The sequence below is a fragment of the Perca fluviatilis genome, chromosome 15 (assembly GCF_010015445.1).
Source record: "Perca fluviatilis chromosome 15, GENO_Pfluv_1.0, whole genome shotgun sequence".
In the NCBI taxonomy this organism is placed as follows: Eukaryota; Metazoa; Chordata; class Actinopteri; order Perciformes; family Percidae; genus Perca; species Perca fluviatilis.
Window position 1 is genome coordinate 37,579,110 of NC_053126.1, and position 17,087 is coordinate 37,596,196.

Genomic DNA, 17,087 nt, shown 5'->3' on the forward strand with positions numbered 1-17,087 from the left:
GTCACACCTGACACTTCAGTGCTCCCAATACAATCCTCCCTCATTTAAACAAAACAGTCAAAGAATAAGTACAACAATATAGAACAGAATGAGGTTCAAACAAACAATATTTATTGAATAGAGTATTTTCTATAACATTAAGATAACAAGTGAATATTATTAAATAAGTGAATATTAACGTAAACATAAATAAGAAGAAAATAATAAAATATAACCCTGAACTTTGGCATTTGGGATTAACTTTGGTTCTCTCTACAGCCTGGGCATTTTCGGCATCAGTATGGGCACCACCAGACTAGAATAAACTGAGAAGAATATCACATAGTTAGTTAAGCAGTCATTTATACTACTCGTTACATTTTACAAATGTGTAAACATTTGAATGTTTGAATTAAAATTTTACCATCAAAATATTCCTTTTCTGCACTTTCTTGAGGAAAAATCATCAATGATGTCATCATAGGACAGGTGTTTCCCCACATCATGATCAATGCTCATGATGGCCAATCCACTCAAACGTTCCTGTGACACTGAAGACCTCAGGTAGCTTTTGATGAGCTTTAATTTTGAAAAGCTCCTCTCTGATGATGCTACTGTTACAGGCAGGGTGACTGCAATTCTTAGGGCTATCCAAAGATTAGGATAGATTTCCTCCAGGTTTTTCTCACAGAGAAATGAAAGCAACTCAAATGCAGTCATCTTATCTGATGGCAGATCAGGTAAATTCTGAATCTCATGTGCCAGATCCATTCCACTGATGTCATAGTCATCTCTGAAGGTTAGAGTATTTTGAACTTCCATGCAGTGAGCCTTTAAAGATTCACTAGACATCTGTAGGGCAGTGCTGAAGTTTAGCAACACTCCATATTTGGATTTCACCTGGTTGAGTATTTCAAATCTCTCATCCATGGATGTCACAGCAGAGTCGACCACCATGTTAAAGAAGTTGACTTCAAGGTTTTTCAGTGCATCAGTCACTGGTTCATCAGGAGCCTCATAGCTGAAAAGCCTCTTGCTGTTTCTCAGTCTCTTCTCTTTCAGAACAGCCTCCACATTCATTACTTCGCAAATGCTTTTGGCTGTTGTCTGGGCCTCAGAGAATCAAGTTTCCCGGTATGTAGTGAGGGAAGCCTTTGCATTCAAGATTTAATTAACTGCTATATCCAACTGCACTGAGTCAGATTGGAGGAGCTTGTTCACCATTTTGTTATTAAAGTAGTTTGTAGATCATCTACAGATTAATTGTTGAAAGTTTGCAGACATTCAGTTGAGAATGTCTACAGTCATTCAGTTATGGAAGTAAGATATTTTGTTGATAGTTTGTAGATCATGTCGGTACCATTTGTAATAGTCAGTATCTCACACCATACGACACAGCAAATCAAGAAGCGATAGGACCCAACATCCTCTGCAAGTGCTTGTGCCTACACTTTGGCCACAGGATCACTGATTGTCTGTCTGGCTTCCAGTAATGCCTCCCAAACCTCAGATGCCTGGTGCCTTATTGCATGAACACTTTTGAGCCTACTCTCCCATCTTGTGTCACTCCATGGCTTCATGGCTTTTTCTGAGCAGTCTGGCTTGTACTCCTTGGTTATTGCCTTTCATGTTGGCCCCATTATCAAAAGCTTGCCCTCTGCAATCTTCAAATGAAATCTTCAGCTCATTCAGCTTATTTAAGATGACAGTGGACAGATTTAAACCTGTTGTAGCCTCAACATTCACAAAGCCGAGGAAGTGCTCCTTGATCTCTGGCTTTCCCTTTAAAGCCACGCTTCTCAGAATAATGGACATTTGACTTTCTTGGTGACTAATGTCAGGTGTACAGTCCAAGATAATGAAGAAGTACTTTGAGTCTCTTATTTGAAGCACTATTGCTTCCAGAATTTTGCCACTCACAATCTGTATTAGCTTATTCTGTGTGTGCTGCCCAAGGTAATGAGCATGTGTCTCTCCATCTTTAATTTTGCTGAAATGGTTTTCCATAATGGGGTCAAATTTTGCCAGTAATTCAACCTCTTTTAGGAAATTTTGGAATAGTTTTTCTGACGAACCCCTGAATGTTAGGTTTCGTTCAGCCAGAGACTAGGTGATTCTTATTAAACGTGTAAGGACATCCCGCCATCTCTTTCTTTCAGCCTCGTAAATGGTCATTTGTATCTGGTCAAGAGTCTGTCCCCGACTTAGGCGCAGATCAAGTTCTCTCCACTTAATCATATTTTTTGTGTGTTCAGGACTACTCTCATGGTCATTTTTTTGATAGCTCTGCAAACCCTTGGTGTTCTCTCAATGAGCTTCATGAGGTAGTCACCTGAAATGGTTTTCACTTCACAGGTGTGCTTTGTCAGGGTTAATTAGTGGAAGTTTTTCCCTTATTAATAAAAAAAGCAAAGGGTGACTACTTTGAAGAATCTAAAATATAAGACATGTTTTCAGTTATTTCACACTTTTTTGTTAAGTACATAATTCCATATGTGTTCATTCATAGTTTTGATGTCTTCAGTGAGAATCTACAATGTAAATAGTCATGAAAATAAAAAGGAAACTCATTGAATGAGAAGGTGTGTCCAAACTTTTGGCCTGTACTGTAATGTGTACTTTGTTGAGGAGTGCCATCATTCACACCCATATATTGTAGCCTACAGTCTGTCTGGTCTTCACCTATATTTCTGCTTGAAAAATGTGCGTTTCATTTCAAACAAACACCGTTGCACTTTGTCGTTTATCAAACGTAATAAATAATTGTATTTTACTCTCACTTTTGTCAGGCACAAAGTCACAAAACACAGCCCTGGAAGTGACTGGCATTAGCAGCTAGACACAGACCAAGAGATGCACTGCCTGCCTTCCCAGCTAGGTTAGCAAGACCGAAGAAAACACAATAGAAATGCACATAAACATAACTTTACTTTGCTGACATCAAGCTTGGAGAGGAGAGAACACAAGTTTACCTGATTGTTGTTCCCGTAATTCACTCTCATGGTGTTTTTTTTCCTTTTTTCGTGACCAGAAGGATAGTTTCGCTTCATTTGTCATGGATGTTGTAAACACTAATTGACGCGTTATGACACGAGGGGGAGGCGGGGCCTCGAGTAATTTGCGGGGCCCTACGCAGCTTGCGTAGTGAGCGTATAGGGCGGATCGGCTCTGGTAATAACAATAAAGACAAGTATTGAGTGAAGTAAAGTAAGTTAAGTAGAACTGATGTAACAGCTGTTATATATGTTAACGTTTATTTTCAAATTTATTTTAAGGGTCTTTTAAAGTTATTACATGCTGTCTCAGCTAGCAATTAGCCGAATTAGCTGTTAGCTAAACTAACGTTAGCTTGCCTGTGGAGGCGGTCGACCGGAAGCGTGGAACAGATCGTGCAGTGTCGTAAATCCTCGTACAACAGTGCATGCATGAACATTTTGCGCATGCACAGAACTGATCATGTAGGCAGCACGGATCGTGTACCGACATGATCTACAAACTATCAACAAAATATCTTACTTCCATAACTGAATGACTGTAGACATTCTCAACTGAATGTCTGCAAACTTTCAACAATTAATCTGTAGATGATCTACAAACTACTTTAATAACTGAATGTCTGTAGACATTAAACAATTAATCTGTAGATGATCTACAAGCTACTTTAATAACTGAATGTCTGTAGACATTCAACAATTAATCTGTTGATGATCTACAAACTTTCAACACTTTTTATTGTGATAATCTATATATCTATAGATATACAACTGCTTGAAACAACACATTTGTAGTGTATCGGTAACATAAATATATATATATATATATATATATATATATATATATATATATATATATATAGAGAGAGAGAGAGAGAGAGATAGATAGATAGATAGATAGATACTAAACAGCTTTGCTACAACTTATTTGTAGCTTGTCAATAGTGTCTCTAAAGTATTTTTAACCATTTACATCTACCGCAAATCTCTAAGTCTATTAGCAGCATCACTAAGACATCTGTAACACTTTTACAACACATGTGATGTCATTCAAGTAACTCTCTGTAGGTATGCTTTGTGACTATCCAAATAAAGTGAAACACAAGTGAAACCTAGTCGACTGTTTATGGCTTATCTACTTCACATTAACAAAATATATATATTGATCAACATTTTCAGTGCGTTCACAAACTCTAGAAATAATCTATAGATATGCCATATGACTATCCAAATAAAGTTAAATTTATTTGAATGGTTATGGCTTATCTACTTCACATTAACAAAACATCTACTGATCAACATGTTCAGTATATTCATAAACTTTAGAAATAATCCATAGATGTGCCTTATGACTATCCAAATAAATTGAAATTTAGTTGACTTGTTATGGCTTATCTACATCACATTAACAAAATGTCTACTTATCAAAAAGTTCAGTGCATTCACAACCTAGTAATAATCTATATGCCTATGACTATCAAAATAAAAATAAAGCACAAGGGAAACTTTGTGGACTGTTTATGGCTTATTTACTTCACATTTACATAATATCTGCTGATCAACACGTTCAGTAATTTATACTAATTTAATTTATACTGTTTATTGATCCCCAGTGGGGAAATTACAATAAATACAGTACATTCACAAAGAACAAATAATGAAACAAAAAATCACAGCATTGTATTGCCTGGTCTACCAAAATGTACACATCTTATACAAAAACAGAGCCTATAATACAAACGACGGGCTTTTTCACTTTGGAAGCCTATTACATGCACAAAAAAGACAACACAATAAAGGAAAGGGGAAAACCAAAAAGCATAATATGAGCATTTTAAAGCTATAGTAGTGAGTAGTTTCTGTCGCCCCCATGAGGAATTCTAACTAATGACAACAAAACTGTTTGCATGTCCACATGATACAAGCCTTCCATGATCACGCACCCCCTACAGTTAGTAGTAGCCAAGGAGACACGGAGGATTAAAAGAACTTGACGGACTTAGACTTAGACGACTCATTATCTTCACTTGAGTTTCTGCGTGCTAAAGTCCCCTGACACCCCAATCTTCTGAACATAGCCATACTGAGAAATCCAGAGAGAGATGTGTGGAGCTGATAGTCTTAATTAGCTTGGTAGCAACTCATCTGGCAATGGGTTGAAGGTAATGGACAGTTATTAATATAAAAAAGTTACGCATTAGAGCTTTAAGAAATTCATTCAGTTCTGTTTACAAAAATGGAGTCAAGGTATTTATGAGCACACACAAACTGTATACATTCCAAATTAAACAACTTTTAGATATCCAACTTTTTTCTACAACTAGAAGGCTTATTTTAGTTGAAATGGAAGTAACTCTCTTTCTTTTCATCTCTACCACTTTTTCTTCAATTTCTCCAACAATTTTCTCAGTGCATAACTTCGCTAGGTCTCACAGTTTTCTGCAAAAAGGCAATTGCTCCAACACGTCTTTCTGCAAGGAACAGCTCAGCAATGGGAATGCCGTGGCAGCCACGGCATTCCCATTGCTGAGCTGTTCCTTGACACGCCCGCCTTTCGAAACGCCATAGACATAGTGTACCCTTTCTTTGTCAAGTTTAGCAGTCGCTGGTATCTGGTGAGCACATCTTTGATGTTACCTGCTAAAAGAAATTAAACAGCAGAACATAAAAACTGTCAATATACATTTGTTATAATTTTAGGCTGCAGAAACTTGAATTACTCTTTGATAAATGATGCTCCTCACTTTCCTCCATCAAAAACATTTTTGGATGTGTTATTTTATGGGCAATTTGGGCACCAAGCTGATACCATTCTGGAAAACCAAATTGAAGCCAAAATACTGATGAAATCAAAGTGTTTCAACGGTAAGGTGATTTACTATTCATAAGTTACATTTTATTACTTGTATTAGTAGGCCAACAGATAACAATGAAACGGAATTGGTTTGAAATACTGATACGCTATCTAAAAGCACAACACATTCCCAGTGGCACATACACACTTTGTACAGATCAGAGAATCTACAGTTAGGTGATTGAATGATGCATGCATTGAGGTACTTTTCATAATTACACATTTATTTATCTTGTGACACACATTAAGGTTAATTGCATAGTTGCATAAAATAAAAACGATTTCTCCACTGTAATTGCTTTTTTGTAATCTTACCTCGACTTCTATACTCTTCTTTTTTTGTTCTTATTCTGGTCCTTCTTTTTCTTGTCCTTTTTCTTCTACTTCTTTCTCTTGTCCTTCTTTTTCTTGTCCTTTCTCTTGTACTTCTTTCTCTTGTCCTTTTTCTTGTCCTTTTTCTTGTACTTCTTTCTCTTGTCCTTTTTCTTGTCCTTTCTCTTGTACTTCTTTCTCTTGTCCTTTTTCTTGCCCTTTCGCTTCTCTTTACTCTGCTTCTTGTTTTTCAAATCAGAGTCTGAGCTGGAATTGGAGTTGGAGCTGGAATCGGAGTCTGAGCTGGAATCGGAGTTGGAGCTGGAATCGGAGTTGCAGCTGGAGCTGGAATCGGTGTCAGCGTTGAAAGACTGCTGGGATGTCAGCTGGGGCCTCCCTTCATTTTCCTCAGGCTGCACAGCATCAGTCACTGTATAATATATTACAAAGAAAATACATTTTAATTGCATGTCACATCACAGGAACATTTTCTTCATTTACTACTTATTACGTATTAAAGTGATGGTTCGGAGTAATTCACCCTAGGGTCCTTTGCACCATGACCTCGAGCCAAACACCCCCCCAGAAGCTTTTTTCACCTGGGTCGAACATTGGGAGAGTTAGCTAGAGTAGCATTATCAGCTGAATAGCTTAGCGCAGGGGCTAACGGACCCACGTTTGTATCTTGTAAGTTACCCCACTAATAATGCCCGAAATGATACCAAACGTCTACAAGTAGTACAAATAGGTTATGCTCTCATAAAACGATGGATTGGAAAGTTTGTAAGTACACCAGAAGTTTATGAACCCTTGCCTGCTCTCTTCAGCTCTCTGCTGCTGCTGCTGCTACCTGCAGTTAGACGAGTGCTTAGGGCCGTCTACAAATTACTACACCGAAAAGAGATACAACAAAAATATTTATTAATTCAATGATTAAATAACGTAATGTCTCCAAACTTACCTCAATTATTACTTGTCTCCTGCTAGTTATATTACAGCACTTACTTTAAAAAAAAAGTTAAATTAATAAATATTTTTGTTGCATCTCTTTTCGGTGTTGGTATTTTTAGACGGCCCTAAGCACTCGTCTTCGCGCAGCAACAACAGCAGCAGAGAGCGAAGCCAGCAGGCAAGTGTTATTTACATAAACTTCTGGTGTACTTACAAACTTTACAATCCATCGTTTTATGAGAGCATAACCTATTTGCACCACTTGTAGACGTTTGGTATCATTTCGGCAGTAATTAGTGGGGTACTTACGAGATAAACGTGGAGCTCGCTTAGCCCTATTCAGCTGATAACGCTACTCTACGCTAACTCTCCCAATGTTAGACCCAGGTGAAAAAAGCTTCTGGGGGGGTGTTTGGCTCGAGGTCATGGTGCAAAGGACCCTAGGGTGAATTACTCCGAACCATCACTTTAACGTTTAATTTACCAGGAAGCAACAAGATGGGCCTGCCTTCTGTTTTTGATTCTACCTTGGAATCTGACACAGCCTAAATGAACCCTGCCTGTACCCCACTACAAGCCTGCACGCTTAATGTCGGTACCTTAATATGCCGGTCTGTATACAATTTGTGTCTGCTCTTGACCTAAGTGGTCACTACTAGTGATTTTAGCGCTGCCTTCTGTGTCTGCATTTGGGTCTTAACCTTGAGGGTGATTATTTTGCTATAGACTACAACAAATATAGGCACCTTCTTCCACCAGACCGTCTTTACCTCAAATGCCTAATAATTAACTAGTTAACCAACTAATGTGCTTGAGTAAAAAGAAAGGTCCCATGAACAAAATAGCATGGTAAAAGAACTTGTAGTTGAGTAAATGATAGAGATTGTTTGGTATGTGACAGGAGAAGGCCGGTTTTCAGCTGATCAGCCATGACCGGTGACCAGCCGATCCGTCTCATATTTGCAATTCTGTGCCCATCATATTTACACGTGCTGCACAACGGTTCACGTCTATGGAACGTAATTGTTCAGATCGTGATTAAGCTAAACTCGTTCATCTCTCAGTATAATGCTCAAAGCAAGTGGAAATTCTGCCACAACAATTTCTGTTCCTATTACAAGTGTTACCCAGTAAGCACACATACGTCGCGGTGACGTATTGGCGATGTAATCAGAATGCATCGGGGATACGTAGTATTTTGGTAGTTTGCTCACTGGCACGACGTCCCCGCGACGTCGCTGCGCTACGTTTCAGCGACATACAGCCGCTCTCTCCGCGACGTATACATATATACATTGTTCTAACGTATGCCATACGTTGTAGAGATGCAGGCAATATACATCGTTCTAATGTATGCCATACGTCGTAGAGATGCAGGCAATATACATCGTTCTAACGTATGCAATACATCGTAGAGATGTACGCTTATATACGTCGTTCTAACGTATGCAATACATCGTAGAGATGCAGGCTTATATACATCGTTCTAACATCTGCTATACATCTTAAAAATGCAGTCTCAGGTACATCTTCCTGACATCTGTTATACGTAGTACAGATGTCAGGAAGATGTGCAGATCAATTGATCCTGCATTAATCCATTTAACAAAACTGGTCAGTATAGGTCACACACAATTACTTTAAATATCTTTACTAAATTGAATTGCTAAAGTAAGATAGATAAACCATACACAATTACTTTACACAAGTTCAAATCATTATAGAAAATAGCACACTGTAACACATTAAAATATATTCTTGTATGTAGCTAGATTTGGGGATAATTATCCTACTGTGGTCTATACTATGGGCTAATGTACAAAAACATTACCTTGTGTTGTCTTCCCGTCAACCTTGAAAAAAAAATTATTACATTTTTCTTCTACACATTTTCAGCGCTTATTTCTACGTCCCATATTTTCTGATATAAAACAAAAGTTGAAAACGGGTCAATTTGACCCGAAGTCAACACAAGGGTTAAAAGCTTAAACCAGTGTTTTTTTTAAAAGTCTGAGACTGTGGGCTTCCCCTCAGGCAAAGAGCTGGGGCACGCACGTTTCCTGGGAACGGGGTGCAACGGCTTGAGTTACAGTGCCTTGCGAAAGTATTCGGCCCCCTTGAACGTTTCGACCTTTTGCCACATTTCAGGCCTCAAACATAAAGATATAAAACTGTAATTTTTTGTGAAGAATCAACAACAAGTGGGTCCCAATTATGAAGTGGAACGAAATTCATTGGCTATTTCAAACTTTTTTAACAAATAAAAACTGGAAAAGTGGGCGTGCAAAATTATTCAGCCCCTTTACTTTCAGTGCAGCAAACTCTCTCCAGAAGTTCAGTGAGGATCTCTGAATGATCCAATGTTGACCTAAATGACTAATGATGATAAATAGAATCCAGCTGTGTGTAATCAAGTCTCCGTATAAATGCACCTGCTCTGTGATAGTCTCAGAGGTCCGTGTAAAGCGCAGAGAGCATCATGAAGAACAAGGAACACACCAGGCAGGTCCGAGATACTGTTGTGGAGAAGTTTAAAGCCGGATTTGGATACAAAAAGATTTCCCAAGCTTTAAACATCCCAAGGAGCACTGTGCAAGCGATAATATTGAAATGGAAGGAGTATCAGACCACTACAAATCTACGAAGACCCGGCCATCCCTCTAAACTTTCAGCTCATACAATGAGAAGACTGATCAGAGATGCAGCCAAGAGGCCCATGATCACTCTGGATGAACTGCAGAGATCTACAGCTGAGGTGACAGACTCTGTCCATAGGACAACAATCAGTCGTATACTGCACAAATCTGGCCTTTATGGAAGAGTGGCAAGAAGAAAGCCATTTCTTAAAGATATCCATAAAAAGTGTCGTTTAAAGTTTGCCAAAAGCCACCTGGGAGACACACCAAACATGTGGAAGAAGGTGCTGTGGTCAGATGAAACCAAAATCGAACTTTTTGGCCACAATGCAAAACGTTATGTTTGGCGTAAAAGCAACACAGCTCATCACCCTGAACACACCATCCCCACTGTCAAACATGGTGGTGGCAGCATCATGGTTTGGGCCTGCTTTTCTTCAGCAGGGACAGGGAAGATGGTTAAAATTGATGGGAAGATGGATGGAGCCAAATACAGGACCATTCTGGAAGAAAACCTGATGGAGTCTGCAAAAGACCTGAGACTGGGACGGAGATTTGTCTTCCAACAAGACAGTGATCCAAAACGTAAAGCAAAATCTACAATGGAATGGTTCACAAATAAACATATCCAGGTGTTAGAATGGCCAAGTCAAAGTCCAGACCTGAATCCAATCGAGAATCTGTGGAAAGAACTGAAAACTGCTGTTCACATACGCTCTCCATCCAACCTCACTGAGCTCGAGCTGTTTTGCAAGGGGGAATGGGCAAAAATGTCAGTCTCTCGATGTGCAAAACTGATAGAGACATACCCCAAGCGACTTACAGCTGTAATCGCGCGCAAAGGTGGCGCTACAAAGTATTAACTTAAAGGGGGCTGAATAATTTTGCACGCCCAATATTTCAGTTTTTTATTTGTTTAAAAGGTTTGAAATATCCAATAAATTTCGTTCCACTTCATGATTGTGTCCCACTTGTTGTTGATTCTTCACAAAAAATCACAGTTTTATATCTTTATGTTTGAGGCCTGAAATGTGGCAAAAGGTCGAAAAGTTCAAGGGGGCCGAATACTTTCGCAAGGCACTGTATGTTTTCTCTCGTTTGGTGGGTGTGTCTCTCGATTATTGGCTCTGTTCCAGGTGATACCCAATTATTAGAGACTGTCTGTAAACCCGTGGTAATAAAAAGAGCTTGCACACACAACAGGATGTCAAACACCTTGTTTCAGTTTTAAAAAATGTCACTTTCTCAATTTTTGGATGCCTATGGGATCAAGGTAATGTTATTTGAACCCAAACACTTAACAATTGAGCCAAGAATAACATTTATTTATTAACAAAAGTCATTATTTTTCTTAATCTGTAGGAGTCGCTGAAATATACAGTATTTCTCTCTTTTGACTACACACTCGTGAGCTGTATATCACTGCTTCACAACAGCAGTGTGTACATGTTGGAGAACAAAAACTAATTGTCACACTATATTGTCCACTTTCTATCATAATGTAAATTATTTCAGTAGCAAAAAAAAAATGCTGTCCCTGCTACAGTCTGTTGCCAGTCGGGGAACTCCTTGATGGCCGGCTTCGTACTCAGGAAAGTAGGATCCCTCGGTGGTGCTGCTGCAGTGACAAGAACAAAAGATTTGGGTTTTGTGCGTTATTCGAAGAAGTATCTTTTAATACATTTTGTTTCATCTCCCTTTGTTTTTAAGAAGTGGTTGAGTAATATTTTTTTTTTGCAGATGTGAATAGAAGAATATGGCAAGTAGAATATGGCAAGCCAAACGTAGTTAAATTCTCTGCTCAATTTTCCTCAGAAGATCCAATTCAGCCTTTAAATATAATTGAACAGTAAGGACATTTGGTCAGTAGGGGGCGCTGCAGTTTCATTTTGGATGAAGTTCAAGGTGGGCTGTTTACGGTAGAAGGGATACAGCTACGGCCAAAAGTTACGCAAAAATCCCGCAAAATCTAGACTAATATAATAATATATTTGTTATACTTTCACCCAGGAAAACGCGTTTCATTCCTCTAGAGTTTTTTATTCAAACCACAATCTGTTTCCTGAACTTAACAAGTCGTTTTGGTGCCTAAACTTAACTGTCGTCACCGTAGCTGTATCCCATCTAGCCTCAACCGCTGTTAAAGTGCTGACATTTCTGAAAATTAGTATTTTAAATTAACTTTGTAAATAAAACTTTAAAAATTCCATAAAAAATACCATAACTTTCTCTCTAAAAGGGCTAACATCAAGGTTTCATAGTAATCACAATTATTTAAAAAGTATTTACTTTTGAAACCAAAGGTGTCATTTTATGCTGCCCTCTCTTTACTTCCTACTCCCATTTTCAATTACGATTTTGTAAACTTACCACAGATGATTTGACAAAGTAATGACTGCTATTATGGCAGCTTTCCACATTTTCCCGTTGAATATCTTGGTCATCATGGCAATTGAGAGATCTGAAAAATACAAACATATACAAATTTAAAACAAGATAAGATCCTTAATTAATCCCACAGTGGAGGACATTTTCAGTGATACTGCACCAAAAGGAATGTATACGGTATTCACAGTATTGCACAGAGGAGTTATTGATATTGCATAAAAAAGGTGTACATTGATGTTGCACGTGAGTAAATTGTCAGATAGGGTGCGTGTGGTCTACTTGGAGCAGTGTTGATTATAAAGTCTGGCAGCAGCAGGAAGGACATGTGGTATATCTCCTTCAGTGCACATTAGGGTTACATTTGATTACAAAATGTAACCTAAGTACAACTTCCAAAGGGTTAAAATATTTTATTGTTGATAGATGGATATGATTTAATAATAGTTTATTACCTACCCATTTCAAAGTCTGTGTAGGTCTTCTTCTTTGGCTTCCTCTTCTGGAATCATTAGTGCCTCATCCTCTTAGCAGGCCTATTCAGCAGTGGTCGTCAAATCAGTTTTCAAACTCTTTCCTCTTATCTGAAAGAGATTAATATACAGAGGTAATTAATAATTCAAGTACAATGTAATAGAGAAAGTCTAGGACCCCTTGAACACACAGGGGGTTAAAAAATAGAGCAACACATAAGAATCATGAGTGGCACTGCGCCTGCCCCAAATACTAGATAGATTCAGATTACAGGTGTGTAATTTGCATCTTGCAACAAACTAATATGACAATAACATACCTGACTCTTTTCACTTGTTGATCAGGCTTATACACACAACTATTATTGTGGTATGATGTCCTTCATCTCTGCATTGCCTTCTCTCCTGCCGACGTTTTCTGATCTTCCACTATACATCATACCAACATAAAAGCAGACACACTATGTGAAAGCTACTATCACAAAATACTGCTCTTTTGTGAGGATGCAGTATTTTTAGTATTGTAACTACTGTTTCGCAATGAACACAGTGTATTCCTGACATTTTGTAGAAGATGGTGATATTCTTAGCAAGAACCCCCTTTTTAATGAGGGATAACTAGTGAAACAAACAAGCAAACAAACATCAACTAACAGTTTACCAAAGTTACCCTTGCTATAAACATTATAGCACACATACGTCGCCACGATGTATTGGCGATGTAATCCAAATTCATCGGGGATACGTATGTAGAGTGCTTCGTTTGCTCACTGTACACGACGTCCCCGGACGTCGCTGCTGTACGTTTCAACGACATATAGCCGCTCTCTCCGCGACGTATACATATATACATCGTTCCAACGTATTTCATACATCTTACAGATGCACACATATAGCTACATCGTTCTAACGGAAAACGGGGGAAAAAAGCAATATACCAATTAAATTATTGTGATATTGATAATTGTATTGCTCTCAAAGTCAAATGTGATTCAATATGTCCATCGAACGTGTTTAGTCCCTGTTAAAGCCGATTATAAACCGCTAATGTCAGTTAGGCTTATGGTCAATTTAGCTTCAACAAAAAGTAAAACTTAAAGTTAAGTGACTGGACAGTAACTACATTAAGCTAACGCTAGCTTGCCAGGTAAATTGTTTTTATTTTAATTAATCAACGTTAGTGATATATTCTTATTCTTTATTTATAAAGGACAACACACATTAATCAACATTTCTGTAAATGTGCCAGTGTTAGCCAGCCGGCTAATTTTCAACTGTAGTCCTATCAGCAAGAAAAATATGGTAACAGGTGACGATGCTCATTAGTGTTCTGAAAAATATATCAGCAAGAAAATCATGGTAACAGGTGACGATGCTCATTAGTGTTTTGAAGGCTAACGTTAGCCCACGAAAACGGGCACCATCTAGCTAATAACTGATGTTTTATGACCGTTGGCACTCCCAACCCCATTTTCAAAATCAGTTGTTAACCAGATTTAATGCCGAGTGTACAGAAACGAACCACAGTCTTACTAGCTAAACGGTCCTAAACTAATTTTACATAGTGTCATTTAGTTAATAAGCAGGGTAAAAATAAAATATTACAATCACAATGTAATAAGTACGAACGTTAGCCTGCCATTAGACGGCCCCTGAACCTCTTCACCTTTTTTAAATAATTTAACGTTAGTTGGCAGATTAGCTAGCTAGCTAGCTAACGCTACATGCCGAATTTACCTTTAGCTAGCTACATTTTGATTATATAACAAGTCTTCAGCTTTAAATGTTCCCTGTTGAGATTTCAGTTCCATTTAAAGCCAAAACAAAAATCAAAAAAACCGATATGAGCAAGCAAAGTATGACAGGCACCCAAAAACGTTAAAGGGATATCGGGTAACGTTCAATTAGCTATAGCTAGCAGCCTCACGTTAGCTAACGTTACTGGCATGTACTGCAACTGACATAGCAGCTAACGTTAACTTTACATTCAGATTCAGTCAGATTAGTACATATAGCAAGCTAACTAGCTAGAGCACGGATATTTTAATTTTAAATGAATGTGAAAAAGGGCGGCTAGTGCGATGTGAGCCTGATCTAACGGCTCTAAAGTTACTTTAAACCATGACATGGCGTAACTTACTAACATATCTTGTTATTAGTCCAATGAACACCAACTTCCACATGAGAAAACGTCAAAATATTTGTATTAACGTTACGTTAAGATGAAATAGTGCTTACCATGGTATTTGACAGCAGCAAAGAAGCAGTCTCCATCCTAACCCTTCGTAGACTGGCAACTTATTTTCCCCTTCCTTTATCGACTGTGGCGCGAATATGTTGCTGGGCACAATTCAGATTCACTGTCCATCACATCAACAGTGTGTGTGTACAGTAAAGACATCCAGACGCTCAATAAACGATGCTTCCAAATGACCCGCGAACAACTGAGGAACCGTTAATACATCTCACCGACATAGTTAATACGTCGCTGCGATGTATAGATTGTGATTATAATAAGACGTCCAGACGCTCAATAAACGATGCTTCATTATGACCCGCGAACAACTGAGGAACTGTTAATACAGCTCACCGACATAGTTAATACGTCGCTGCGATGTATAGATTGCGATCATAATAAGACGTCCAGATGCTCAATAAACGATTCTTCCAAATGACACGTGAACAACTGAGGAACTTTTAATACATCTCACCGACATAGTTAATACGTCGCTGCGATGTATTGATTGCGATCATAATAAGACGTCCAGACGCTCAATAAACGATGCTTCATTATTCTTCTTTATGACCCGAGATCAATTGCAGACGAAGCGATCAATTGCATACGTCGTGCCGACATATGTGTGCTTACTGGGTAGTTGTGCCTACTGTCAAACGTTTTTTTAAACATTTCAATATATAAACCACAAAAGCAATTTAATTATACCATAGAAACACAACACCAACGGTTACCGAAAATTGCAATCGGTGCATCTCTAGTAAGTGTCTATTTGCACCCCCGGTACGAATAGCCTCGGCCACACAGCTGAGCTATTTACACCCTGTGACATAACAACAAAAACACGTTGCTCGCGTGCACCAAAATCATGGCGGACGTTCATCTTCCATGACCGCAGAAACTGGCATATTAGGGATGTTTTGTCTCTAAAGTTTATAACAATTGAATTTCTAGCGGAAAATGGATACTACAGTTGCGCTTTCTGTCTTCAGTGAAAGCATACAACCGTTAGTTTGTTAGTTAGTACCTATTTTTTTGTATACAGTATGGTTACCTAGCAACCGAGGCTTGAAGAAACCAAGTGGTAAAAAGTTGTTCAACTTCCTGAAAGAACTGCTAGGTGAGTGGTTAGTACGCTTACCTGTGGTATGGGAGTTTGGAGTTCAATTCCCCTGTGTGGTGATCTTATTTTTTTAAATTTGGATTGGATAATTTGCATGCAATTGCGCAAGTCAGGACCCGCGAACGCGAATTTTTATTTTTTTTTGCAGGGTGGTAGGGGAAGACTCATGAATATGCCTGCTCTGGTTGGGTTGGTTAGGTTTAGGCAAGAGGAGTGGGATGGTTATGGTTAGGGTAAGAATGTCAGAGCGATAATATTCCAAAAAGGTGTAATACATGAGTAGTATGGATTACTGTGTGTAAATATATGCCAAGGTACTGTAAATGCACAGGGGTGCAAATAGCATACACTGCTAATTGTACCAGGGGTGCAAATAGCATACACTTCTAATTGTACCAGGGGTGCAAATAGCATACACTTCTAATTGCACCAGGGTACAAATAGCATACTGCTAATTGTACCAGGGGTGCAAATAGCATACACTGCTAATTGTACCAGGGGTGCAAATAGCCTCACCCTTATTTTTAAAGAAACCACTAGACAAACATTTATCATTTCTCCATTTATGATGATTTCAGTGTATTGGAAATTACAATAAATAATGCTTTACTGAATACTGTGTTCCAGGCAAATCCAAAACAAATCTTGTCACCTCCCACTTACGTTAACTTTTAGTTGTGCGACCTCCCACTAAATTAAACTGTGGTCAGGTTACCTACCCTCAGTTTCAGCAGTTATCTCAGCCAGTTGCCGCTCGAGAAACTTTTTATCGTTCTCGAGTTGTTCCACTTGATCCTGGAGGATCTTTGCTTTATTTTTCCATATAATTAATTCTTGGTTAATTGTAAGTTCATCTTCTTGAGCTGCAACAGACAGAAACAAATACAGAAGATGTCAGTTAATCAAAGCAAAAGTACTGTACATTTCTGGCATTTTTTTTTTTTTTATTGTAGAACACATGACCTTGTTGTCCTATTGTTGTCCTACCAACTACCAAGTAGGAAAGGATGCTATGAAATGAACCAAGGTCAGGGAAAAGTAAAGGGCCTAAATTAGGAGATAACACCAAGGAGGAGGGGAAGAGACTGGCTTTTTTGCTGCAATAAATTAAAAAAAGGTCAACATGTCAACTAACATCTTATATG

The 17,087-nt window shown here is 38.4% G+C and overlaps 1 long non-coding RNA gene across 1 annotated transcript; it reads right to left on the bottom strand.

Annotated features, from left to right (window-relative positions):
- Nucleotides 1–11,034: 11,034 nt before the first annotated feature.
- On the bottom strand, nucleotides 11,035–15,047 carry LOC120575255. Its single transcript, XR_005641974.1, has 5 exons — nucleotides 14,822–15,047; nucleotides 12,904–13,012; nucleotides 12,570–12,694; nucleotides 12,096–12,186; nucleotides 11,035–11,343 (listed from the first exon to the last, which is right to left on the bottom strand). It is a non-coding gene; the product is annotated as an uncharacterized LOC120575255 (long non-coding RNA).
- Nucleotides 15,048–17,087: the final 2,040 nt, after the last annotated feature.